The 27,500-nt window shown below is 38.3% G+C and overlaps 1 protein-coding gene across 2 annotated transcripts in view; it reads left to right on the top strand.

Moving 5' to 3' along the window:
• The window catches only part of st8sia3 (ST8 alpha-N-acetyl-neuraminide alpha-2,8-sialyltransferase 3), a 59,576-nt gene that overhangs the window by 9,086 nt on the left and 22,990 nt on the right, over positions 1-27,500 (top strand). The window contains exons 4-6 of one of the 2 annotated variants that reach the window (XM_079586512.1): positions 3,260-3,358; positions 8,420-8,567; positions 17,633-17,776. The gene's annotated coding sequence lies outside the window, so the exon portion shown is untranslated. Of the gene's footprint in view, positions 1-3,259; positions 3,359-8,419; positions 8,568-17,193; positions 17,372-17,632; positions 17,777-27,500 lie in introns of those variants that run through there. The other variant, XM_079586513.1, reaches the window with a different exon arrangement.

The following is a 27,500-nucleotide window of genomic DNA, read 5'->3' as shown; positions in this document are numbered from 1 at the left end:
TCGTTCTATCTATCTATCGTTCTATCTATCTATCGTTCTATCTATCTATCTATCTATCTATCTATCTATCTATCTATCTATCTATCTATCTATCGTTCTATCTATCTATCTATCTATCTATCGTTCTATCTATCTATCTATCCATCTATCTATCTATCTATCTATCTATCTATCTATCGTTCTATCTATCGTTCTATCTACTATCTATCTATATCAATCTATCTATCGTTCTATCTATCTATCGTTCTATCTATCTATCTATCTATCTATCTATCTATCTATCTATCTATCGTTCTATCTATCTATCTATCTATCTATCTATCTATCTATCTATCTATCGTTCTATCTATCTATCTATCGTTCTATCTATCTATCGTTCTATCTATCTATCTATCTATCTATCTATCTATCTATCTATCGTTCTATCTATCTATCTATCCATCTATCTATCTATCTATCTATCTATCTATCTATCGTTCTATCTATCGTTCTATCTACTATCTATCTATATCAATCTATCTATCGTTCTATCTATCTATCGTTCTATCTATCTATCTATCTATCTATCTATCTATCTATCTATCTATCTATCGTTCTATCTATCTATCTATCTATCTATCTATCTATCTATCTATCTATCTATCTATCTATCTATCTATCTATCTATCGTTCTATCTATCTATCTATCTATCTATCTATCTATCTATCTATCTATCGTTCTATCTATCGTTCTATCTATCGTTCTATCTACTATCTATCTATATCAATCTATCTATCGTTCTATCTATCTATCGTTCTATCTATCTATCGTTCTATCTATCTATCTATCTATCTATCTATCTATCGTTCTATCTATCTATCTATCTATCTATCGTTCTATCTATCTATCTATCCATCTATCTATCTATCTATCTATCTATCTATCTATCGTTCTATCTATCGTTCTATCTACTATCTATCTATATCAATCTATCTATCGTTCTATCTATCTATCTATCTATCTATCTATCTATCTATCTATCTATCTATCTATCTATCTATCGTTCTATCTATCTATCTATCTATCTATCTATCTATCTATCTATCGTTCTATCTATCTATCTATCGTTCTATCTATCTATCGTTCTATCTATCTATCTATCTATCTATCTATCTATCTATCTATCTATCTATCGTTCTATCTATCTATCTATCTATCTATCTATCGTTCTATCTATCTATCTATCTATCGTTCTATCTATCTATCTATCTATCTATCTATCTATCTATCTATCGTTCTATCTATCTATCTATCTATCGTTCTATCTATCTATCTATCTATCTATCTATCTATCTATCTATCGTTCTATCTATCTATCTATCTATCTATCTATCTATCTATCTATCTATCTATCTATCTATCGTTCTATCTATCTATCTATCTATCTATCTATCGTTCTATCTATCTATCTATCTATCGTTCTATCTATCTATCTATCTATCTATCTATCTATCTATCTATCGTTCTATCTATCTATCTATCTATCGTTCTATCTATCTATCTATCTATCTATCTATCTATCTATCTATCTATCGTTCTATCTATCTATCTATCCATCTATCTATCTATCTATCTATCTATCTATCTATCGTTCTATCTATCGTTCTATCTACTATCTATCTATATCAATCTATCTATCGTTCTATCTATCTATCTATCTATCTATCTATCTATCTATCTATCTATCTATCGTTCTATCTATCTATCTATCTATCTATCTATCTATCTATCTATCTATCGTTCTATCTATCTATCTATCGTTCTATCTATCTATCGTTCTATCTATCTATCTATCTATCTATCTATCTATCTATCGTTCTATCTATCTATCTATCTATCTATCTATCGTTCTATCTATCTATCTATCTATCGTTCTATCTATCTATCTATCTATCTATCTATCTATCTATCGTTCTATCTATCTATCTATCTATCGTTCTATCTATCTATCTATCTATCTATCTATCTATCTATCTATCTATCGTTCTATCTATCTATCTATCTATCTATCTATCTATCGTTCTATCTATCTATCTATCTATCTATCTATCTATCTATCTATCTATCGCATTATAGAACACCATTAAAAGCAGTATTTAATCATCTGAAACCTAAAAATAAAACCTCCCTCAGAAAGAGAAGTATAGAAGGTGCAGTGTCATATTTCAGAGACAAAGACGTGTCAGTGTGTCCTTAATGACGATGATATGTCTATAACACATTCATACGAGCACCAAATGATATCAGCTCATGGCTGATGACCCTATCAGGAGAGAGAGAGACACTTCCAAGTACATATTCCTCATAATTAATAAATGAAAAATGTTACTGCAGCTAATCAATAGTGTAGTTAGAGGGAATTGATCGGGCTGGGAATCTCTTCTCCGCGGCTCAGATTTTCCCCCTATTCAAAACAAAAGACTCTCCTGAGAACCATCTGACTGACAGACCGTCAGCGCGACCCCTCCTGAAAACACACAGAGAGAATTAATTATCATCAGCACACAACTGATCTATCATCTGAGCCATTAGAGGCGGGTGAACACACACACACTCACACTCACACACACACACACTCACACACACTCACTTACACACACACACTCAGTCACTCATACACACACACACTCTCTCACTCACTCACACACACACACATGCTCACTCACCAATACACACACAAACACACTCTCTCTCACACACACACACACACTCACTTTCACACACAGACACACACACTCACTCTCTCTCACACACACACTCACTCTCTCTCTCTCTCTCACACACAGACACACACACAAACACTCACTCTCTCTCTCACACACACACACACACACACACACTAGATGAACTGAACTGCATGTTATCCTAATTGAAATGAACCTCATTAGTATTTTTTAACACTCTTCATAGGATGCAACATTGCTCTTTACTTACTGTATATAGACAGAGAAACAGACGATAGATAGATAGATAGATAGATAGATAGATAGATAGATAGATAGATAGATAGATAGATAGATAGATAGATAGATAGATAGATAGTAAGATAGATAGATAGATAGATAGATAGATAGATAGATAGATAGATAGATAGATAGATAGATAGATAGATAGATAGATATCCCTCCATCCATCCTGTCGTTCTGTCTGTCTATGTCTGTTCTTTCTATCATTCCTCCATATATCTGTTAATTAAGTCGATGACTTTCATCTCCTCAGGAAGAATACAGTGAGTCTTAATCACGGATCATTCCCGAGGAAGAAACACACTCCCTCTAACCGGAGAACGACTCCGTAAAGATGTGAAACCTCACCAAGGTACGTCCACACCTCGGCAGTCCTACACAATAAAACACCCACACGTCTCTTCACAATAAAGGAACCTTTTTTAGAAAATAAGTTCTTATTTATTTCAGCAATTTACTAAGAACAAAATCTTCCAAGCCTAGCGATCTCCCTAACTGGACAGCATTGTGAGGTGCACCTCGAACTCGAAGACTGTTTGAAAAGATGATGGAAATATACTTATATGCATTAAATAGAGAACTATATACTGTAAATATAAATATAATTCCATCTAAATTGGCATATTTCTGTGATAAAAAGCTATTTATGCATAATAAATGTTTGTTTTTCTTGTTCTAAGCATAACTCTTAAAAATAGGAAAAAAAATAAAAACAGAAAAGACCAGTTTCTTGAGCATCAAATCAGCATATTATGAAGGATCATGTGACACTGAAGATGCTGAAAATTCAGATTTGATTACACTTTACTATATATTCACATAAAAAAAGCTGTTTTAAATTGTAATAAAATGCTTTCATGCTGGTTTGATTGTTTGACCCGCGCTTTCTAATTTATATACATTTCTGTCACATGATGGAGTTTGGGTTCCTTGCCACTGTAGCCTTTGTCTTAAAAGATACTTACACCGTGTCCTAACCAGACGTGATGCGATAAGATCCAGCGACAAATAATGTGTCTGTCCACACTAGACGCGACGCGACTGCAAGATGCGTACAAATCAATCAAAACCCACAGCCAATCAGAACAGTGTGTGGGCGGAGTCTTGCGGCGAGTGCACAGCCAATCAGAACAGTGTGTGGGCGGAGTCTCGCGGCGAGTGCACAGCCAATCAGAACAGTGTGTGGGCGGCGTCTCGCGGCGAATGCACAGCCAATCAGAACAGCGTGTGGGCGGAGTCTCGCGGCGAGTGCACAGCCAATTAGAACAGATCAGCGTGTGGGTGGAGTCTCGAGGCGAGTGCAGAGTCAATCAGAACAACGTGTGGGTGGAGTCTCGCGGTGAGTGCACAGCCAATCAGAACAACGTGTGGGTGAAGTCTCGCGGTGAGTGCACAGCCAATCAGAACAGAACAGCGTGTGGGCGGAGTCTCTTGGCGAGTGCACAGCCAATCAGAACAGCGTGTGGGCGGAGTCTCGTGGCGAGTGCACACCCAATCAGAACAGATCAGCGTGTGGGCGGAGTCTCGCGGCGAGTGCACACCCAATCAGAACAGATCAGCGTGTGGGCGGAGTCTTGCGGCGAGTGCACAGCCAATCAAAACAACGTGTGGGTGAAGTCTTGCGGTGAGTGCACAGCCAATCAGAACAGCGTGTGGGCGGAGTCTCGCGGCGAGTGCACAGCCAATCAAAACAACGTGTGGGTGAAGTCTTGCGGTGAGTGCACAGCCAATCAGAACAGAACAGCGTGTGGGCGGAGTCTCTTGGCGAGTGCACAGCTAATCAGAACAGCGTGTGGGCGGAGTCTCGTGGCAAATGCACACCCAATCAGAACAGATCAGCGTGTGGGTGGAGTCTCGCGGCGAGTCCACAGCCAATCAAAACAGCGTGTGGGCAGAGTCTTGCGGCGAGTGCACAGCCAATCAGAACAGCGTGTGGGCGGGCTCTCACGGCGAGTGCACAGCCAATCAGAACAGTGTGTGGGCGGAGTCTCGCGTCAAGTGCACGGCACCAGAGAGTAATCTTGACGGCAATCACAATAAAATGGATAAGTAGCTACATAATCAAATTCACAAATATTACACCATTTAAACAGTATTCAAATACATAGGCTACTGAGTTACTAAAACAATCTTTGTCAAATAATACACTTGTTTCTACACAGTTTGAACGTTCTTGTTTCCATTTGTTTAATTTCAAGATCTGAGGTGAATTATCCAGTGTTGCTTTTACAGCTACAAAGCTGGACCACTAAATGATATTCAAAGTCACATGACACGCTTTTAACATTAAATAAAGCACCTAAACAGCACCTGAGATTATCATCGCCACACTTTGTGTTTGTTGTTCCAGCGCGACGTCGTAGAAAAATAGAAACCGTTTCTACAATAGAATCGTCGCGTCTCGCCGTCGTAGCTGGCTAGGACAAAACTCTGATTAACGCGGAAAATAGGCATTTTATCTCGTGTCGCGGCGCGTGTAGTTAGGACACGGTGTTAATATTCAGTAATATTATCAATGCACTCATACTATCGGACGAGAACTGAACTTGAACTGAATAACGGCTCTTCAGTCTTTAGGAGAGATGCTTTATTCCTGAATCGACTGGCGAGTCACTATTATTGGACTGAACTCAATCAACACTGAACTGACTTGAGCTGAATAATGTCTTCTGTAGAAGCTGCATGAATATGAAAACAGCCACTGTCATAGTTAAGTTAGTAGCCTCAGTTGGGTTGGTTAGTGATCACTGGCGGCCACAGAGAGATAAAGAGAGCGAGACAGCAGAGGCCAGCGCTATAACCTTGCCAGAAAGAGTGTTAGGCCTCTAAAAATATCCCTGATTACTGGTGCAGCCCTGCAGCTCCAGAGACCCAATGAAAGTATTGATGAGTGAATCCCAGCCTAAGAGAACATGGAAACAACCGCTGGCCAGCGGCCATAGTAAACCTATTGATCCAGAGCCCGGCCTATCTCTCTATGACAGCCTCTTCCCACCTCACACACACACACACACTCACACACATACGCATTACTGTATTGGCTGCTTGTGTGAGAGATTTCTCTCGCTCTCTTTCTCCATCCGTCTATTTCCGACGGAAGCATTTTAATGTGTCGTGGCCTGGTTTCAATCAGATCTCGGGTGTATAACGCCGTAAAACCTGTGGTGAAAATCCAGCTTTTAATGTTGTTTATGTGTCTATGTGGTGTTTTTAATCTGCTTTAAGACTAAGCATGTGTAAGTTCATAAGTGGACAGCATTGCTGAGTATTTTCTGCTTAAAACTGCAGTGAACCAAAGACAGTCTCAAAAACACGGTTTGAAATCGCTGGTGTTTCTGACGTCACACACTACCTTGTAACCAATCAGATCAACGTGTGATCGTCAACCAGTGGATCTCTGAGTGAGTGAGTGAGTGAGTGAGTGAGTGGAGGCGGGGCTCATTTGCATATGTATAGAACCACGCATACTAAATTAGGCTACAGTTTTTATAAGGCATGAAGTTTTTTTTTCAAGGGGAAAAACTTTAACATAAAATATGTAATTTTGGTGATCAAAGATGAGTTTTAAAGGATACAATAATTGACTTCAGGAGGACTTTAAATAGAATATGAAGTATACAGTATGCTGTCCAGTTGTCATTCTGAATATAAATATGGCTTTGATGGTTCATTTTAAATTTCATAACTTCATGCTGTGTTGCATTTACTATTGGCTGTAGATTTCTAAGAAATTATATGAAAGTATATGAAACAGTATGCAGTTTTATAAATATTAATATTAAAATATTTGTATATCTATGTAATGTTTATATTTATTTATTTATTTATTTATAAAGCTCTGATTACAATATGTATGTATAGCAAAGCAATCAGAGCTTTATATTAATATTAAAATATTTGTTTTATTATTAATAATAATAATACATTTTTTAATATTATTACAATTTATGTATGTGTTACAATTTATGTATTTTATATGTGAATATAGAGTAAAGTGTGAATTATTGATCAAAGCAGTCTTCAGTTTCACATGATCCTTCATAAATCATTCTAATATGAAGATTTGATGATCATTTCTGATTATTATCAATGTTGAAAATGGTAAGGATCTACAATACAGTATTTTTTTCAGGAGATTGAACAACAGACTTGTAACATTATAAATAACTTAAATTTGTTCATCAATTTATTGCATCCTTACTGAATAAATCAGACAATATTTCAATCGTGTGTGTGTGTCTGTGTGTGTGTGTGTGTGTGTGTGTGTGTGTGTGTGTGTGTGTGTGTGTGTGTGTGTGTGTGTGTGTGTGCACGCGCATGTGTGTGTGTGAGTGTTTGATAATCACCTACGTCATTCCCAGCATGCCTTTACAACAATGAGAGGGAGAAATAGACAAACTGTCCTTGAAACACTGGAACAACATGCCCAGTAAAACTATACAGCTGGAGCTCAAGAACATAAACTCTCCTGGATTTATTACACCTCAGAAATTACCGTTTGAATGACTTCAGACTCCCAAAGTTATTGATCGATCAGCACGTGATCTGTGATCAACAGCCAGAGAAATGCCACACGGAGCAGAAGGGATTATGGGTCCTGCGGTCATGATGCTCTACAGCTGACTGAGGCATGATGGGAAAGAATAACACCCACATACACACACATCTGAGCAGTATTGATTATCTCCCAGGCTGTTTTACTCATACACACACACACTCACAAACACACACGCACGTACGCACACACACTCGCACACACACACTCACAAACACACACACTCGAACACACACACACCCTCACAACACACATACACACACTCACAAACACACACACACACACACAAGTTCTTTTTCATGTTTTCCATTGCAGATAATAATTCTGCTTAGTAACCAGCAGCACTTCTGCAGAAAATGTTAAGTTGAAAACTAAGTGTGTGTTTAATTTATGCATGTTTAAATTATAAGTATTACGATCGAAAGTTGGTTACGTTTACATTGATTACTCAAGTATTTACAACAAACTAGAAGAATATTTGTAAATAGCCTTTAGAAAAACATGATGGTGACTGACATCAATCAGAAAATAACACAGAAAGTAATATACATATTGTAGTAAATGTGATTGTATTAAACATGTTTATGTTTCTATATCCTTGATTTTATGTTAGGTTGGGCATCTTCTTTCTTTCTGCTGCTTGGCCTTGTGGGTAATATTTTATATGTGATCTGATGAACTGCAGACGAGGCGTTTATTTCAAGTACCGTAATGAATGTTTGTATGGTTTTAGTTTTATAAGTAGTTAATGTGTCACACAGATGATGGTGTGTGAGTTTCCTCGGTGTGATTCGTCTGATGTTTTCAGCAGCTCACACTCATCGTGACTCACCTTTCCTTTCTCCCTCGGCAAGACAGAAATTACCCTGAAACTGATTCTACGATCAATAACAACACACCCGCCAATCAAGCGGGCCGACCCGGGGTTGAGAGCCAATCAGCAGCTCCACACACCTCCGGTTTCAAGTGTCTGCGGAGACGGAGACAACAAACAGGAGCTTTACAGGTGAAGCCAGAGGGTTTGTACAGCAACAAACAGCCAGGCATCATTCTGATGTGTTAAAGGTGTTCATATTTTCATCTGACAAAATGTTTAAATTATGGTTAATTTAGGTTAGGTTAATTTGGTCATAGATATAAATATATCTATTTGTATATCTAGATATAAAAGTACATACATTAGATATAACAACAGATTTGTGTGTGTGTGTGTGTGTGTGTGTGTGTGTGTGTGTGTGTGTGTGTGTGTGTGTGTGTGTGTGTGTGTGTGTGTGTGTGTGTGTGTGTGAGAGAGAGAGAGAGAAAGTGTGTGTGTGTGTGTGAGAGAGAGAGAGAGAAAGTGTGTGTGTGTGTGTGTGTCTGTGAGAGAGAGAGAGAGAATCTGTGTGTGTGAGATAGAGAGAAAGTGTGTGTGTGTGTGTGTGTCTGTGAGAGAGAGAGAGAGAATCTGTGTGTGTGAGATAGAGAGAAAGTGTGTGTGTGTGTGTGAGGGTGCGTGTGTGTGTGCGTGTGTGTGTGTGTGTGTGTGTGTGTGAGAGAGAGAGAGAGCGTGTGTGTGTGTGTGTGTGTGAGAGAGAGCGTCTGTGTGTGTGAGAGAGAGAGAAAGTGTGTGTGAGAGCGTGTGTGTGTGTGTGTGAGAGAGAGAGTGTGTTTGTGTGTGAGAGAGAGAGAGAAAGAGTGTGTGTGAGAGCGTGTGTGTGTTTGTGTGTGAGAGAGAGAGAGAATCTGTGTGCGTGTGTGTGTGTGAGAGAGATAGAGAGAGAGAGAAAGTGTGTGTGTGTGTGTGTGTGTGTGTGCATTCACTGATGATAATAATATGAAAAATGTCACATCATATTTTTTTTTTGCAATTGATACATTAAAATACAGTATTCGTATATGACATAAAAACATTATTTATATTTTTAATATGCACACATGTGACATTATATGTCAGTGAAAACCATATTTAATATTTAGTGGTGCTTGCTATACATCCTATAATATATATTTATCATCTTCTTGGGTGTATTTTACATGTATCGTCATATATCAGATTTCTGTGTGGAGTAGATTGGATTAGCTAGAGCTTTACAACTGAATATAGATAAGAAATTAACATAAAACATTATTATAGCCAGAAGTTCAGCCTAAAACAATATATATATATGCACGCTTTACAAACTGCAGAATTACTGTATATATTCAGGTAAATTGGGACACTTTTTGGTATTGAGATGACAGGAAAAAACGTCCCAATCATCCTGATTTAATCCTATATTTATATATACACACACACACACAAGAGACTGACTATTGACGTGATGATGCACCCTGAGCTGATATTCGTTCTTATTGTGGTGTCATTTACAGAAATGCCGTGAGAATGAGGCACGAGACACAAACACAAGAACCCACTGTCAGAAATGAAAGTGGATGTCTCTAACTGACCATGAGCAAAAGGTCACGCTTGTTCCCGTGGAGACAGGCCTTTAGAATGCAGCTGTCAATCATAGCCGTTGCTACTGGAGACGTGAGAGTGAAACACATCTAGAAAAACAGAAGAAACAGTGAGTCCTGTCTGAACGCCTCAGTTACGTCACATATAGATGATTGCAATTCTTTTCTCTTTGGTCTTCCTTCTAAATTCCTACACAACGTAGTATTGAGCAACTTCCGTGAATAATGCGTATTATATGTTTTGTCTATTGTTATTGTTTTTAGGTGACCTTGAGTGTTGTGAAAAGGGCAATGAATGTATGAAGCACATTTTCTGTGAGATAGAGTCTCCGTTTGACTTTGTCCTGTAAAGAATAACGAGTTTCCTTTATGTTGCTTTATGTATCAGAGGTCTGATGGTCTTTTTTCCCCGTAAGTGAATTCACCTTATTAGTGGCCTATCTCAGGAAATATGATTTGCTCTCTTGAACATGCCACGATATTTCAGGCCGGATCGGGCAGGTGGCTGTCAGACGGCGAAACTTGGCGATACTTCCCCGTAAAATATGTCCCTCTTCACCGCGCACCCCGACGCAACCCCAAACAAGCCTGGCACGCGCGGAGCAGCGAGGGGTTAATGAAGCGCTGCTCCTCCTTTAATTGAAAAGGCCGCGGTCGTGTTCCTGGCTCAGTTATTGCGGGTAATAAGTGGGCTCTCCCGAGATGAACGGTTCACCTGCGCGGAGGTTAATGAAGATCCGCCAAGCTGCGCTCGCTCTGGACATCAGGGTTAACCATTTCCCCCGCTAACTCTGCCCTGCACCCCCGCTCGTCCATCTGGCGAAGGACAGGACAAGATAAAGATGGACGAGGGCCACAAACCTCCTTCTGTGGGCGAGCGGATTCTGCAACCGGCCGTCTGTTGTGTCCCGTGTTATTTTATAATGAAATTAATGATATATATATTTCAGTTTGATCATTTATTTTGTATTTTTAGGGGATTTTATTGTAACATGGGGCAAGATGCCCCCCCATCCCCGCCCCAGAGAAAGATATTCCCTCCCCCACACCTTATTTTTTTTCTCCTGACCATAGATAATACGAAATATCATCTCAGCACTTTTAATGAATGGCTACGCTGTTCTCAAAGGTCCCGTTCTTTGTGATTCCATTTTTTAAACTTTAGCTAGTGTGTAATGTTGCTGCTAGAGCATAAATAATACCTGTGAAATTATAAAGCTCAAAGCAAGATATTTGATTTAACAGAAGTCCCCTTTCAAAGCCTCCAGCGAACGGCCGGTTCGGACTACATCCTCTACTTCCTGCTTTAATGACGTCACTAGAACAGTTTTTAGACTAAGCTCCGCCCACAGGAATACACAAAAGGGGGCGTGGTCTTGTTGCTCCTACAGAGAAGAGGAAGAGTTGCGTTTGTAGAGTGTGTGTCGCCATGTCGTCGAGACGCTGTTATTTTCATCCCGGAGTCAGATCACCTTTGTTTGGTCATGTTTACAGTAACACTGAGCGCATGCATCTCCACGTTACGGTAAGAGGCGTGACCTTTCCGGGCAACGTGCGCTAAGCTGCTGTCCAATCACAACACAGGAACCGCTGGCACAATCATAACTCGTTACGTATTTCTGAAGGAGGGACTTCATAGAACAAGGAAGTCATCAGCCCGTTTTTAGGACAGTGAAAACAGCGGTTTACAGATAAGTACATTTTGTGAAAAATACTGTTTTTTTACACGCGAAACATGAACACATGTTATATTGCACACTGTACACACAATCAAAGCTTTAAAAACACCCAAAAAACGGGACCTTTAATTTTGTCATTTCATCTGAATATCAACATTTGTGAGATTATGGGCCCTATTTTAATGATCTAAGCGCATGGTCTATAAAGTTCACTTAGGGCGTGTCCGAATCCACTTTTACTGTTCGTTTTCTCACACAAACTGCTCGTTTCGTGTCTTAGGCCATCAGTGTGTACTTACGATGGGGAATTGTGTAATTTGGACTTCTCTGTGCATCTCTTTGAGCTGGTGACCATAGACCTGCATTATATGACTGACAGACAAGAACGGTTTGACCTAAAAATACCAAAATTGAAACTACTGCGGAGACAAAGACACCTACATCTTGGATGCCCTTGAGGTAAGCTAAAACACACCAAAATTTAATTTCAAAGTGAACTATCCCTTTAAAGTGGTGGTATAATGCCCTTTTAACAAGATATAAAATAAGTCTCTGATGTCCCCAGAGTGTGTGTGTGAAGTTTTAGCTCAAAATACTCAGATATTTTTGTATCGCATGTTAAAATTGGCACTTTTTGAGGGTGCGCAAAAACACACCGTTTTGTGTCTGTCCCTTTAAATGCAAATGAGCTGCTGCTCCCGGCACAGGGGGCGGAGCTTCGATTTCCTCCTCACACACACATGCACTGAACTTTTCAAAAACTTTTAGCCTTTTATGTTCAAACCTTGAGTCTATCCATCATTGTCTGACTTTGAAGAAGTGACAACATGTAGATAGACAACATTTCTGAATGGTTAGTTGATGAATTTATGTAGATTATATCTAGTTATCTTCTAGTCATTGATTAGCATATTCTGTCATGATAATCTATAAATCGTGTTTTTTTTCGACCGTGAACGATACAAGTGTGACTTTTTTTTCAGGACCATTTAACCCTTTTCAAATCATGTCCATGTTTTGTACCATTCAGATGAAGTAAAAAAAATGAAAATAATTTTAAATAGATTTTTTCTGTAACAAATGATCGAAGAGCACCAGATGGTTAAAGTAGCCAATAAAATAATTAAACTTTCTGAATCATTTACCCTACGGGACACTGGTTTCACATTTGGTTTGATTGCATGGCCCGACCCTCATTTGAGAAGAATTGAGTCTGGTTTCTCCCGAGATTTCTGTCACATGATGGAGTTTGGGTTCCTTGCCACTGTAGCCTTGTCTTAAAAGACACTTAATATTCAGTGATATTATCAATGCACTCATACTATCGGACGAGAACTGAACTTGAACTGAATAACGGCTCTTCAGTCTTTAGGAGAGATGCTTTATTCCTGAATCGACTGGCGAGTCACTATTATTGGACTGAACTCAATCAACACTGAACTGACTTGATGTCTCCTATAAAGATGCGTATAGCTGAAGTGAACTAATTTAATAAGTGATGAACTTTATGCAGTTATTGAACTAAGCTGAATCAACACTGAACTGAATTGAGCTGAGTATAATGATTTTGACAGCGGAATTTGAATTTGTCTCATTATTTGATGAGGATTGATCATTATTTTCATGTTTATTGCTGTGAAGCTGCTTTGAAAAAATCTGTATAGAAATAAAGCTGACTTGATCCTTCTTGGTTCAATTAAATAGTTTGAATGAACATATTCAATCAAATTAATCAAATAACCGCTGTAGAGTGAACTGGCTTTAAATCATGAGTACAGGTGAAACTGGAAAAATTAGAATATGGTGCAAAAGTCAATTCATTTCAGTAATTCAACTTAAAAGCTGAAACTAATATATTATATAGACTCATTACATGCAAAGTGAGATATTTCAAGCCTTTATTTGTCATAATTGTGATGATTATGGTTTGCAGCTTATGAAAACCCCAAATTCGTGAAAAGGTTTTCATAATCTGTAAGCCATAATCATCATAATTATGACAAATAAAGGTTTGAAATATCTCACCATATTCTAATTTTTCGACTTTCATCTTATAGTTTTTCTTCAGTGTGGTTTATAGTGACAGCCAAAAAAAAAACACGTTTATTAATTAATCGCATTGAAATGGAGCTAGTTTGGACGATTATGACACTCCCATTTAGTTTTACTCATCTTAAACGTTGATTTGATAGTGAGTGGAGGAAAAAGGTACTAATCTCACACCATCCCATCTACTGGCATCATTTATTCATGGCCAGAAATGCACTGGAGACATTAGTAATTATGATCGCAGGCCGTGCTTTATTTTCTGGTGGATAAAACCACTCCAGAGGAGGAAACACTTCCTCATTAGCCGCTCGCTCTATTTCCTCCGGTGGATTCTGCACACGATCATTTATTCATGCAGAAACCCCCATCATCTCCTCATCAGCGCGTCCCAAAAGCTGCGGGCCGCAGGACACACACCTTAAAACACTTCAGGGGGAACGCAGAGGGGATGAAGATGATGAGGAGGTGACAGAGAGATGGAGGGTGTGAAAGCCACTCAGATGGACACGAGGGAAGCCCGGCACTTCAGTGACACTATTGAAATGATAATGGAGAGGAGAATGGTGTTTATGAACTGACCTGAGACTGTTGTGTTCGTCATCACCTGACATGAGCATTATTGTCTTCATTTGCTGTCCCTCATGTCGCACTTTCTTTCTTCCATAGACCACCGAGGTCCAAAATAAGTATTTTATCTGTGAAATGTACATTATTTAAAGGAACACGCTGAATTTTTGGGACTTTAGCTTATCAACTTAAGTCCATACATACCTTTCTCATCTCCGTGCGTGCCGTAACTCTGTCTGACGCACCCACAGCTAGCCTAGCTTAGCACAAAGACTGGAGGTAAATGGCTCCAGCTAGCATTCTGCTCCCAATAAGTGACAAAATAACGCCAAATCACTCCGCCCAAGCAGTGCTTCGCCTTCTGAGAATATAGTTTCCAGTGTGTATACGGTTAGAAGATGACTGTGTCTCATGTGACCTTGTTATTTGTTCACGCTGTGACTATACAAGTTGTCAATTCATCTTATATAGCGCTTTTTTACAATGTAGATTGTTTCAAAGTGGCTTTACAGTGATAAACAGATTTCTTTTTAAGGTAACAGAGATTGTTTTGGCTTTATAGCGGTTCTTGAATAAAGATATTTTCCAGCTAAAGTTAGTTTTGATTGATTCACTTCCGTCGCAACGATCATTAGTTATTAAGACCGCTAAGACGACACCGTTCTTTCTACACAGACTTTAAACGAGAACGTGTGAGAAACACTGATGGCGCTCACGTGCGCATCAGGAATTCATTCTATAGTTGCGCATTTGAATATACAAATCACAACATGTAAATAGGAAAATTTTGGCGTTATTTTGTCACTTATTGGGAGCAGTATGCTAGCTGGAGCCATTTACCTCCAGTCTTTGTGCTAAGCTAGGCTAGCGGTGGGTGCGCCAGACAGAGTTACGTCACGCGTGGAGATGAGAAGGGAAGGGTATGTGTGGACTTATCTCACTCTGGGGGAAACGGGGAATAAGCTAAAGTCCCAAAAAGTCAGTGTGTTCCTTTAAGCAGCGGCTTACAAATGAAGAACAGCACTGGCAATAATTGATCTGTTTTCTGTGTACAAGTTCTACATGTTTTCCATTCATTTGTCCGGTGTTCGGACTGCTAACAGAGATGACTGTGCCATTATTTCAGTGGTAGAACTAACTTATGACCAGAACAAGCTCCAACCTGGACTGGACTCAACTTTACAGTCAAACGTCTTATTCTGTTGTTCGATGTTTGATTGTTGTTTTATTTTAATTATTACAGCCTATATATTGTTGTATAGGATATTGTGTTGTATATATTTGTTTTCTTAAAGCAGTGATTGATTATGATTTGACTTGTCTAACTGTAGTTAGTGTGTAATGTTGTGTTTGATCATAAACAACATCTGCAAAGTTACAACGCTCAAAGTTCAGAGCAAAGGGAGATATTTGCTTTTAAAGAAAAGGGCTACAACAAACGGCTGGCAGGAACTACACAACATTCCTCCCGTTAGTGACATCACCAACCCTAAAATTTACATAAACCCGCCCCCGGAACACGATTTATAGATTATCATGACAGAATATGCTAATCAATGACTAGAAGATAACTAGATATAAGCTACATAAATTCATCAACTAACCATTCAGAAATGTTGTCTACATGTTGTCACTTCTTCGAAGTCAGACAATGATGGATAGACTCAAGGTTTGAACATAAAAGGCTAAAAGTTTTTGAAATGTTCTGTGTGTGTGTGAGTGAGGAGGTAATCGAAGCTCCGCCCCCTGTGCCGGGAGCAGCAGCTCATTTGCATTTAAAGGGACAGACACAAAACGGTGCGTTTTTGCTCAACCTCAAAAAGTGAAACTTTAACATGATATATAAAAATATCTGTGGGGTATTTTTGAGCTAAAACTTCACACACACACTCTGGGGACATCAGAGACCTATTTTACATCTTGTTAAAAGGGCATTATACTACCACTTTAATTTATTTATTCTGTGAGATTGCATGAAGGATGTGTATTATATTTTGTTATTATTTTTTTCATTATTATTGTTGTTGTTTATATTTTGTGTTGTAATTTATTTATTTTGTGACTGCATGTAGGATGTGGATTATTTTGTTATTTTATTTATTATTATCATTATAGTTTAGATTATGTATTGTTATTTTGTGAGACTGCATGCAAGATGTGGTTTATTTTTTTTATTTTCTTTATTATTATTATTATTATTATCAGTAGTATTATTATTAATATTTATATTACGCATCATCATTTATTTATTCTTTGAGACTGCATGTAGGATGGAGATTATTTTTGAGATTATTTTCTTTATTATTATTACTATATTTATTGTTATAGTTTGCATTATGTGCTATATTTATTCTGTAAATGCATGTAAAATGGAGATTATTTTTTGCTTTATTTTCTTTATTATTATTATTAATATTTATATTATGCATTGTCATTTATTTATTCTTTGAGACTGCATGTAGGATTGAGATTATTTTTGACATTATTTTCTTTATTATTATTATAGTTAATATTATGTGTTGTTATTTATTCTGTAAATGCATGTAAAATGGAGATTATTTTTTGCTTTATTTTCTTTATTATTATTATAGTTAATATTATGTGTAGTTTATTTATTTATTTATTCTGTAAATGCATGTAAGATGTGGAATATTTTTTGTTATTTAATTTTCTTTATTATTATTTTAGTTGATAAATTAATTGTTTATTTTTTTGGTTCATAATTTTCTTATATATATTTTATTTCTTTATTAACAGTATTATTATTATAGTTCATATTATGTGTTTTATAGCATTATTTATTTACTTCTGGTGTATGTTTGTGTCCTGAATGTTCTGGCTGCGGTGCAACGAGTCCAAAGTGAATCTCCCTCAGTGGGACGATAAACTCGATGCATGGCGAACGACTTCTGTTGAGGTTTCTAAATCTCTCAGAGGCTCGTATCATTATCCACCTGCGTGTCTTGATCCGAGGACAGGCAGTGATGTACAGCGCACTATTAGAAGTGTTCGGGGGCTCTGGGCAGATCCTGAACACTATCCCGCAGTTCCTCCGAGAGGAGAGAGAAACTAACAGGTTTTTATCCGACACGCTGTGATATGACCTCATCTGGGATGAGCTTCTCAATTAAACATGAGTGGAAGTGTCAAATTCCCCCGGTGTCCGGCGATGGGCCGTGTTTGCGCTGGATATCTGTATCTCGCTTATTCTTTCAGTTGTTTGTGTTTGTAAGTTAACATTCACCCAGCCGAATCAACAGAGAGGATCAGATCAATGCATGAACATTTCCCGAATAACAATAAGGATCAGCTCATCACATTTTAATTTCTTCTCTAGATTGGCGGAGAGCTGAACGTTGAGAACTTTCCAGATCGGCACAGGCGATCAGCTCAACTAATGACACTAGACCAGCAGAGAGGATCCATTGCTTTTGGCTGACATCAGCAAGAAAACAGCAATCAGATAACTGAGGAATGCTGGGTAATTTTTTTATTTGCAGTTTCAGCTCCCTGAACTCTGAGTCTTCATATCGAATCAAAGTCATATTTTCTTTATACTGTATAGGCCTCTTCACACCAAGAACTATAACTAATATTGTTCATATTCTTTTGATTTCCCTAACCAATATTATTTTGTTCAAAATTACAAATGCAATGAAAATACAAGTATCGGTAATCAGAATCGACAAGTACCACATAAAAGGAAAAATCGTATCGGACTCGTTCTGGAAAAACTGGTATCGGTGCATCCTTAAAAAAGGTGATTTCAATGATATCGGTCCTCTGTGCCGTTATGGGTATAGTTGTGTTCAGGGATGTTCTGATACTGGAATAACTAATATTATTCATATTCTTTTGATTTCCCTAACCAATATTATTTTGTTCAAAATTACAAATGCAATGAAAATACAAGTATCGGTAATCAGAATCGACAAGTACCACAACAAATTAAAGTATCGTATCGGACTCGTTCTGTAAAAACTGGTATCGGTGCATCCCTAAAAAAGGTGATTTCAATGATATCGGTCCTCTGTGCCGTTATCGGTATAGTTGTGTTCAGGGATGTTCTGATACAGATACTGTCTGGAATAACTAGTGTTGTAGTACTCGAGTACTTCAGTATTACAATTTGGCTACAAAAATCATAAAGAAAATATTTGTAAAACAACATCCAGAAGAAAGCATACAGCTTCTTGTAAATTATGCAGTGCTTCGCTTTCAGAGACGGCGGGGACTACGTCAAACTTTTATCGTCACTTAGAAAGGAAGCACAAAGAAAGGGAAGCTAACGTTATGTGTAAGTGATGTTAGCAAAGCTGGCTAGCTAATGTTAGCAATCCAAAGCGAATTTTTGTCCCGCCATAGTCTTATTTGATCGGTGAGTAATGTAGACGAACTCTTGCGAGTGTGACAGGGCGCAACTGAAGAACGAGCAGAGAGAGAGAGAGCCCCGGTCGTGCGCGCAAACTTTCTCGTCTCCTATAAGCGCTGTCTTGCTCTCTCTCTCTGGCACATATTAAGCAAGTTTCTGAGCATCTACATTTTACATAGACTCACTGTATTCATATTCAGCTTTACTTTTAATGCAGCGGAAAATAGTTACAACTTAGTTATTCCTAAACATCAACATTTCTCATAGAATTACTGTATTCATTACAATACACAGCTTTTCTGCATTTTAAATGTTGAATGTTTTTTTTTTTTACACATTTAGCTATGTGGTTTTGAAAAAAAAAAAGGATTGTTGTTGGTTTAAAAACAACATAACTGTATTGTTTATAAAAGGTGGAGAAAAGTGAAGACTTTAGTGATGAACAATGAATAATTGTTTTACATTCTGTACTAAATGATGGAAGTCACCCAGGAGTATTGAATAAAGATGGTTAAGTTTATTTCAGCTTTGAGTTTTTAATATCTAGGTGTTTTTATGGGAATGTGGATCTTTCAGATCAATTTGAGAAGCTCTTTTGATCATGTTTCACATTTTATTGTGTCATGTAGTATGGGGCGCTGGTCTTGGTCTCGGCCCCTAAAAGTCTTGGTCTTGTCTCGGTCTCGATACACTCTGGTCTTGGTCTTGTCTTGGTCTCGATACACTCTGGTCTTGGTCTTGTCTTGGTCTCGATACACTCTGGTCTTGGTCTTGTCTTGGTCTCGATACACTCTGGTCTTGGTCTTGTCTTGGTCTCGATACACTCTGGTCTTGGTCTTGTCTTGGTCTCGATACACTCTGGTCTTGGTCTTGTCTTGGTCTCGATATACTCTGGTCTTGGTCTTGTCTCGGTCTCGATACACTCTGGTCTTGGTCTTGTCTCGGTCTCGATACACTCTGGTCTTGGTCTCGACTTGGTCTCGATACACTCTGGTCTTGGTCTTGTCTTGGTCTCGATACACTCTGGTCTTGGTCTCGACTTGGTCTCGATACACTCTGGTCTTGGTCTTGTCTTGGTCTCGGGTTAGGTGGTCTTGACTACAACACTAGGAATAACTAATATGATTCATATTTCTTTGATTTCCCTATTCAATATTTTTTTTTTAATTACAAATGCTATGAAAACACAAGTATCGGTAATCATTATCGGCAAGTACTAAAAATCAAAGTATCTGTATCGGACTCGTTCATGAAAAACTGATATTGGTGCATTTTTGCTTATTTATGCTAAGTTTATGGTTATTCCAGTATCGGTGTCAGAACATCCCTAAACACAACTATAACCATAACGACACAGAGGACCGATATCATTGAAATCACTTTTTTTAATCGATGCACCGATACCAGTTTTTCCAGAACGAACGAACAATTAAATTTTTTATGTGGTACTTATCGATTCTGATTACCGATACTTGTATTTTCATAGCATTTGTCATTTTGAACAAAGTAATATTGGATATAGGGAAATCAAAAGAATATGAATAATATTAGTTAATCCAGTATCGGTATCAGAACATCCCTGAACACAACTATAACCATACATTTTACCATAACCATACCAACTTTTTACAGAACGAGTCCGATATGATACTTTTATTTTTTGTTCTTACCGATAATGATTACCGATACTTGTATTTTTATTGCATTTGTAATAAAAAAATGGATAGGGAAATCAAAAGACTATGAATCATATTAGTTTTTCCAGTAACTTTTATAGACCTTTTCTTTTTCTAAGATTGTACCTATTCATACATATTAGCCGCCAATGCAGCTAAACAAAATAAAATAGTTACGAATTGCCATGAGATTGTGTTGGGTGTTCACGTGAACTTTCCAGATGGATCTTTTGGCCTCAGGAAATCTCCTGTCGTTCCAACCTGGATTTGATCCGGAAACCTCTTATTTTTCCCCCTAGATAATAACTAGTACGATACCAACCCTCACCACACTGGAATTGTACAGTACTTTGCTTTTGCAAAAGCGTTATCGTGTCAAGTCAACATACACACACACACACACACACACACACACACACACACACACACACGAGATTGCCTCATTATCTCTCCCTCTGTTCAAGCCTGGACTAAAAATCTCTCCTTCTCTCATTTGGTAATAAGTCTTGAATAAATATATGACTGTTCGGAGAGGAGCTCACGGTAACCAGGATAGTTAATAAGAAACCAGAGAATTAGATTACAGGATCAAAAAGACGCTCCCTTTAAACACAGGTTTATCAGCGTTACTGACACACACGTCTCGCTGCTTACAAACCTAACTTGAGTTATTATGTGTAGAGCCTCTGTGTCTGTCTGACGCTGATACGCAGGTTAAGTGCCAAGGATAGAGAAGGAGGAGGAGTGTTTAAGGATTAATCTCTCTGGGAAGAATACGTTGTGTCCTAAATGATGCCCTTATACACTATTGTTAAAAGATTGTGATCTCGATTCAAACACCCACACAATCTCATTCTTAAATCACAGCCTGTGTCTATTAAACCTTTGACGAGTCCGATCACAGCGAACATTCAGATCTGTGTTCTGATCCGGAGAGAGCCGTTGTCATGTGTAGATATGAAACCAGTGTTTTCAGCCACACAGTTTCATTATTTCTGTCTTTCAATCATTCATATGATCACAGAAGCACTGGGATGAAAGATTATAGTTCAGATATAAACACTGATGTGTACAGTAGCGATCAAAATAGAGTAAATCACCTTTAGAAAGTAACTTGATGCTTCAAATAAAGATTTTATAAATTAGATTGTTACACCAGTAGGTGGAGACAAGAGTCTGTTAGAAAATGTGTTTGTCATTGAATCATTCATTCAAAAGATTCGTTCAAAAATGCTGATTCATCCAGTAATGAAACAAGTGAAGTCTATATGAGTGAGTCATTGAATCATTCATTCGAAAGATTTGTTCAAAAATGCTGATTCATCCAATAATAAAACAAGTGAAGTCTATATGAGTGAGTCATTGAATCATTCATTCGAAAGATTTGTTCAAAAATGCTGATTCATCCAATAATAAAACAAGTGAAGTCTATATGAGTGAGTCATTGAATCATTCATTCGAAAGATTTGTTCAAAAATGCTGATTCATCCAGTAATGAAACAAGTGAAGTCTTTATGAGTGAGTCATTGAATCATTCACTCAAGTGATTCGTTCAAAAACGCTGATTCATCCAATAATAAAACAAGTGAAGTCTATATGAGTGAGTCATTGAATCATTCATTCGAAAGATTTGTTCAAAAACGCTGATTCGTCCATAGATATCATATAATAAAGGCTAGATGTCTCGTCCGCGCTGCTGGCCAATGGAGGTCGACGGCCGCATCTGGCGGCCATCTTGTCACAGTCAGCTCGCTTACTCGTAACATTGTGTTTAGTGGTGCATGTACTTTTTAAATAACCATAACTTGCTCAATTTTCTACCAATTTTCAAACGGTTTGGTTTGTTATAAACGTCAGAGATGTAGTTATGACACTGCATACTTATAAATAATTATAATATTATATATTTCAACATGTTCAATTTTTTAATCGAACATAACCTAGCTGACTTTCAACTCTGCCTGACGGTTTTATTTGTTCATTTCGAACTGGTTCTTTGTTTTAATAATTGGATCATTCAGTGCTTTCGAATTCAGAACTACAGATCGATTCAGTTTGATTCATGTGAACTGACTCGACCTGACTTTAAAGAACGATTTGTTCATGAATCAAAGCATATTGTATGTTTTATACACAGCAAAAGTATGTATTTGACTGAAGTTCCAGAATTACAGCAAGCTGACTATCTATATAATGCGATGAATGATTATATATTGTTGTTAACCAATGGGATAATGAAACATTTTGGCTTTAATAAGACTTTCCCAATAAATACAAGTGGTGTGTCCTCCACGATCCCTATTCTTTTTTTTTACAACAAACTCAAAATTACGACTTCAGAAGAGAGAAGCTTGTTTGCATTAAAAATGTAATTTGTTTATTATTAAACATTATAATGTTTTATGTGTGGAGATCGTCTCTGAATGATCATGTTAATCATGTTTCCTGTGTTGTTTAATTTATTCTTCAGATCCGCTCTGACATCTACTGTCTACCTGTCAAATATTAATCATGAACAAATCAATATTTGATAATTTCTCCAGATTATTCAGTGACCGGTCAAAAGCGTTAAAGAAATAGTTCACCTTGATAAAAAGCCTCTTTTTGTAAAATACATATTTTGTGTTTTCAGCAGAAGAAAGAAAGTCTTATGATTTTATCCGTCTCAAGAGAGCATGATGTTGTTGTATTAAATTCTGGATATTAATGACATCATCATAAACAGGATCAGGATCTTAAATCACTTTATCTCAGCGTTTTCTTACCGTTATCTGAATGTTTTCCACCGCCGTATCTGTGGGATAATCGTGTAAGTGCATGTTGCATCATTACACAGATTTGTGCTTGATGAATGAAGCTACACACACACACACACACACACATAGGAACCGGGGGAATCACAGCTGAGATCTCAGGTGTTTCTCCACAATGAGATTATTTTAGTTTTAATGACTAAACCGCTTCTCACATGTGTCTGATTTCAGAGACACAAACCCTGTGTCTACAATATTGAGACGTGATGAGATCTCAGTTATGTGTCGTTTATTGCCAGATGTTCCTTTTAAAATATTGTTCATATATTTAGACAAATTCGAGCAGATTTATCGAGATCTTTTCTGAAACTCTGTACAAGTCTAATGCAGTGTGATTGTCTTTCCTACAGGCATGTGCTTATAATGAAGTATTTGTGATTGTCTTGAGGAATACACACATTTGTCCCCAGAACGCCAGAAAGCGAGCCCCAGGGTTGATCATTTGCCTTCACGCGTCGCTGTGTTTGCTCGGCTTCTCTCTGTGTGTTTGTCAAAGGTCTGAGTGTGATGTCATCTTCACTGCCATTGTTTCTGAGCGTGTTTTAATGTTATCAGTGAAGTCCTTAACATGAGGACAGCAGCAGATCTTATCGGTCTGGAGACTCACACACACACACACACACACACACACACACACACAGAAGCAGCACAAGAATGTGATAAAAAACACAGAGCGGCTGAATGAATCATCTATTAGTGACTGTAGACACACACACACACACACACACACTCTCACTCACTCAATCACACACACTCATTCACTCTCACACACACACACACACACACACACACACTCTCACTCACTCAATCACATACACTCATTCACTCTCTCTCACACACACCCACACTCATTCACTCTCTCTCACTCACACACACACACTCTCACTCACTCACACACACACTCTCTCTCACTCACACACACACTCTCAATCACACACACTCATTCACTCTCACGCACTCGCATTCACTCGCGCTCTCTCTCACACACTCATTCACTCTCACACGCACACACACACACACTCACTCACACGCACACACACACATTCACTCACTCACACAAGTTTGTTTTGCTATACTTATGAGAACATTGCATAGGCGTAATGGTTTTTATACTGTACAAACTGTATATTCTCTCCCCTTACACTGACCCGGCCCCTAAACCTACCCATCACACACACACACACATTAACCCTAAACCTACTCATCACAGGAAACATTGCGCATTTTTACATTTTTAATAAAACATTGTTTTTTATGTTTTTTAAGCATAAACCATGTTTAAGTTGTAATACCAGTGTAATACACATGTTATTATACAGATTTGTGTCCTCATAAATCACATAAACTAGAGCACACACACTCACTCACTCACTCACACACACACACACACACACGCTCACACACACACACACACAGATAATAACAGAACAGTCTTTGTCTGTGTCGTCAGAGGTTATGAAAGATCATCAGCACATCAGTTTTAACACAGAACTAATATTTGTCCAGGAACATTAAAGTTAATTTTAGAGAGTTGTGAGTATTTTCACACTCACTGTTTGATCATGTGTGTCATAAACTGAATTTCAGGAATTTCAGATATTTTTTTATTTGCAGCCGTGTACATGAGATGAGCAGTTACAGTAATGAAGTCCTTACAGGGACAGTTACAGTTAATCATTCAGCAGACGCTTTATCCACTTACAGACGAGGAGAACAATCAGAGCAACGAGAGGACAGCAGTGTAGAGTCAGAGAAGACTCGAGTGGAGATCATTCCTCCAGCTGTGAGAGTTCAAACACCCAAAAGTGTCAATTCTGTCATCATTTATTCACCATCATATGGAAGAATATTTCTGCCACATGTGGAAAAAACATGCTTTGAAAAATCATAATTATGACATTAAAAGTTGAAACTATGAGATAGTCTTTTTTTAATGAAATTCTGATTTGATTTAAGTCAGTTATGAAATAAAAAGTGTGGGTGTTTGTGCTTGTGTGTAAGTGTGTGTATAAGTGTTAGAGTGTGAGTGTATGTATAAGTGTTTGTGTTTGAGTGTGTGTATAAGTGTTTGTGTTTGAGTGTGTGTATAAGTGTGTTTGTGCTTGTGTGTTCGAGTGTGCGCACGTGTGTGTGAGAGAGAGTGAGTGTATAAGTGTTTGAGTGTGAGTGTATGTATAAGTGTTTGTGTTTGAGTGTGCGCGCGTGTGTGTGAGAGAGAGAGTGAGTGTATAAGTGTTTGAGTGTGAGTGTATGTATAAGTGTTTGTGTTTGAGTGTGCGCGCGTGTGTGTGAGAGAGAGAGTGTGTGTATAAGTGTTTTTGTTTGAGTGTGTGTATAAGTGTTTGAGTGTGAGTGTATGTATAAGTGTTTGTGTTTGAGTGTGTGTATAAGTGTGTTTGTGCTTGTGTGTGCGAGTGTGCGCGCGTGTGTGTGAGAGAGAGTGAGTGTATAAGTGTTTGAGTGTGAGTGTATGTAAGTGTTTGTGTTTGAGTGTGCGCGCGTGTGTGTGAGAGAGAGAGTGAGTGTATAAGTGTTTGAGTGTGAGTGTATGTATAAGTGTTTGTGTTTGAGTGTGCGCGCGTGTGTGTGAGAGAGTGTGTGTATGTGTTTGAGTGTATGTATAAGTGTGTGTTTGTGTTTGAGTGTGTGTGAGAGTGAGTGTGTGTGTTTGTGCTTGTGTGTTTGAGTGTGAGTGAGTGAGTGTGTGTATAAGTGTGTGTTTGTGCTTGTGAGTTTGAGTCTGCGTGCGTGTGAGTGTGTGTATAAGTGTTTGTGTTTAAGTGTGTGTGAGAGATTGAGTGTGTGTAAGTTTGTGCTTGTGTGTTTGAGTGTGTCTGCGTGCGTGAGTGTGTGAGAGATAGTGTGAGTGTGTGTATAAGTGTTTGTGTGTGTGAGTGAGAGAGTGAGTGTGTGTTTATAAGTGTGTGTTTGTGCTTGTGAGTGTGTGCGCGCGCGTGTGTGTGTGTGCGCGCGCGTGTGTGTGTGTGTGTCACATGTCAGTGTGATGCATGAGTTCATGGCCACCAGGTTAGATGAGCTTTTACACACAAGAGAGAGAGACAGAGATCGTCACACACACACACTCTTGTGACAATACTTGTTTTGTGTGGATTATGAACGTCAAACCTTAAATCTCTACAGAAAACTGTAATCAACATCTGGCACTTTCCATTAAATCATACTAATCAACTGCATAACTCTTCATATAATATACTTTATATTCATAAAAGAATCATGATACTATACAATACATCACAGTTTCCACAGCAGCACGACTGTATTCATCATTTATAATAATCCTAAATGTTTTTGAGCATCAGATCATCATATTACACTGATTTGTGAAGATCATGTGACACTGAAGACTGGAGTAATGATGATAAATTCAGATTTGAATAAATTACACTTTACTGTATATTCACATAGAAAACTGATGATTTACATTGGAATAATATTTCACAGTTTTACTGTATTTTTGATCAAATAAAAGCAGCTCTGGTGAGCAGAAGAGACTTATTTAAGCGTGCACACACACACACACACACACACACACACACCTGTATGGTATACTGAGACCTCAATAGTCTGAGTAGAGAGCAGTAATACTGTACTTCTGCTTCAGATTGTCGGACTATTGAACTGAAGTCCATCACTAAAGCATTATTGCTCGCTCCGTCCACACACTCATTCCTCTTCCTCGGACGGCAGCCGAGCTGAGCTGGGATTGATGAGTGTTTAGTGAGTGTTTAGCCGGTGTAAACTCTCTCACACACACACACACTGTTTCTGTCCTCTGATGAACGAGTGTTGCCGTGATTGACGCCGGTCATCTTCTGCGCGCGGAAATTAATCCCATGAAACTCCAATCAGATGAGTCTCTCTGGTCAGTCTGTTGCTTAGCAACCGTATCCCTCCCTGGCCAGGCCATCACACACACACACACACACACACACACACACACACACACAGGTCTCACACCCACTGACCTCTGAGCCATACATCAGAAACTCAGCGGCCGTCTCCTCATATAATGTCCCCATTCATCTGACCCGCGCTTTAGCCGTGTAGTTCACCTCCACATCTCGCCTACACACACTCTCTCTTTCTGCACCGTGAAACACACACACTCTCTCTTTCTGCACCGTGAAACACACACACTCTCTCTTTCTGCACCGTGACACACACACACTCTCTCTTTCTGCACCGTGACACACACACTCTCTCTTTCTGCACTGTGACACACACACTCTCTCTTTCTGCACCGTGACACACACACACTCTCTTTCTGCACCGTGACACACACACTCTCTCTTTCTGCACCGTGACACACACACACTCTCTCTT

The sequence above is a fragment of the Phoxinus phoxinus genome (assembly GCF_949152265.1).
Source record: "Phoxinus phoxinus genome assembly, chromosome: 17".
Lineage (NCBI taxonomy): Eukaryota > Metazoa > Chordata > Actinopteri > Cypriniformes > Leuciscidae > Phoxinus > Phoxinus phoxinus.
The sequence above is the reverse complement of the archived record's forward strand: the minus strand, read 5'-3'. Positions and strand labels throughout refer to the sequence as shown.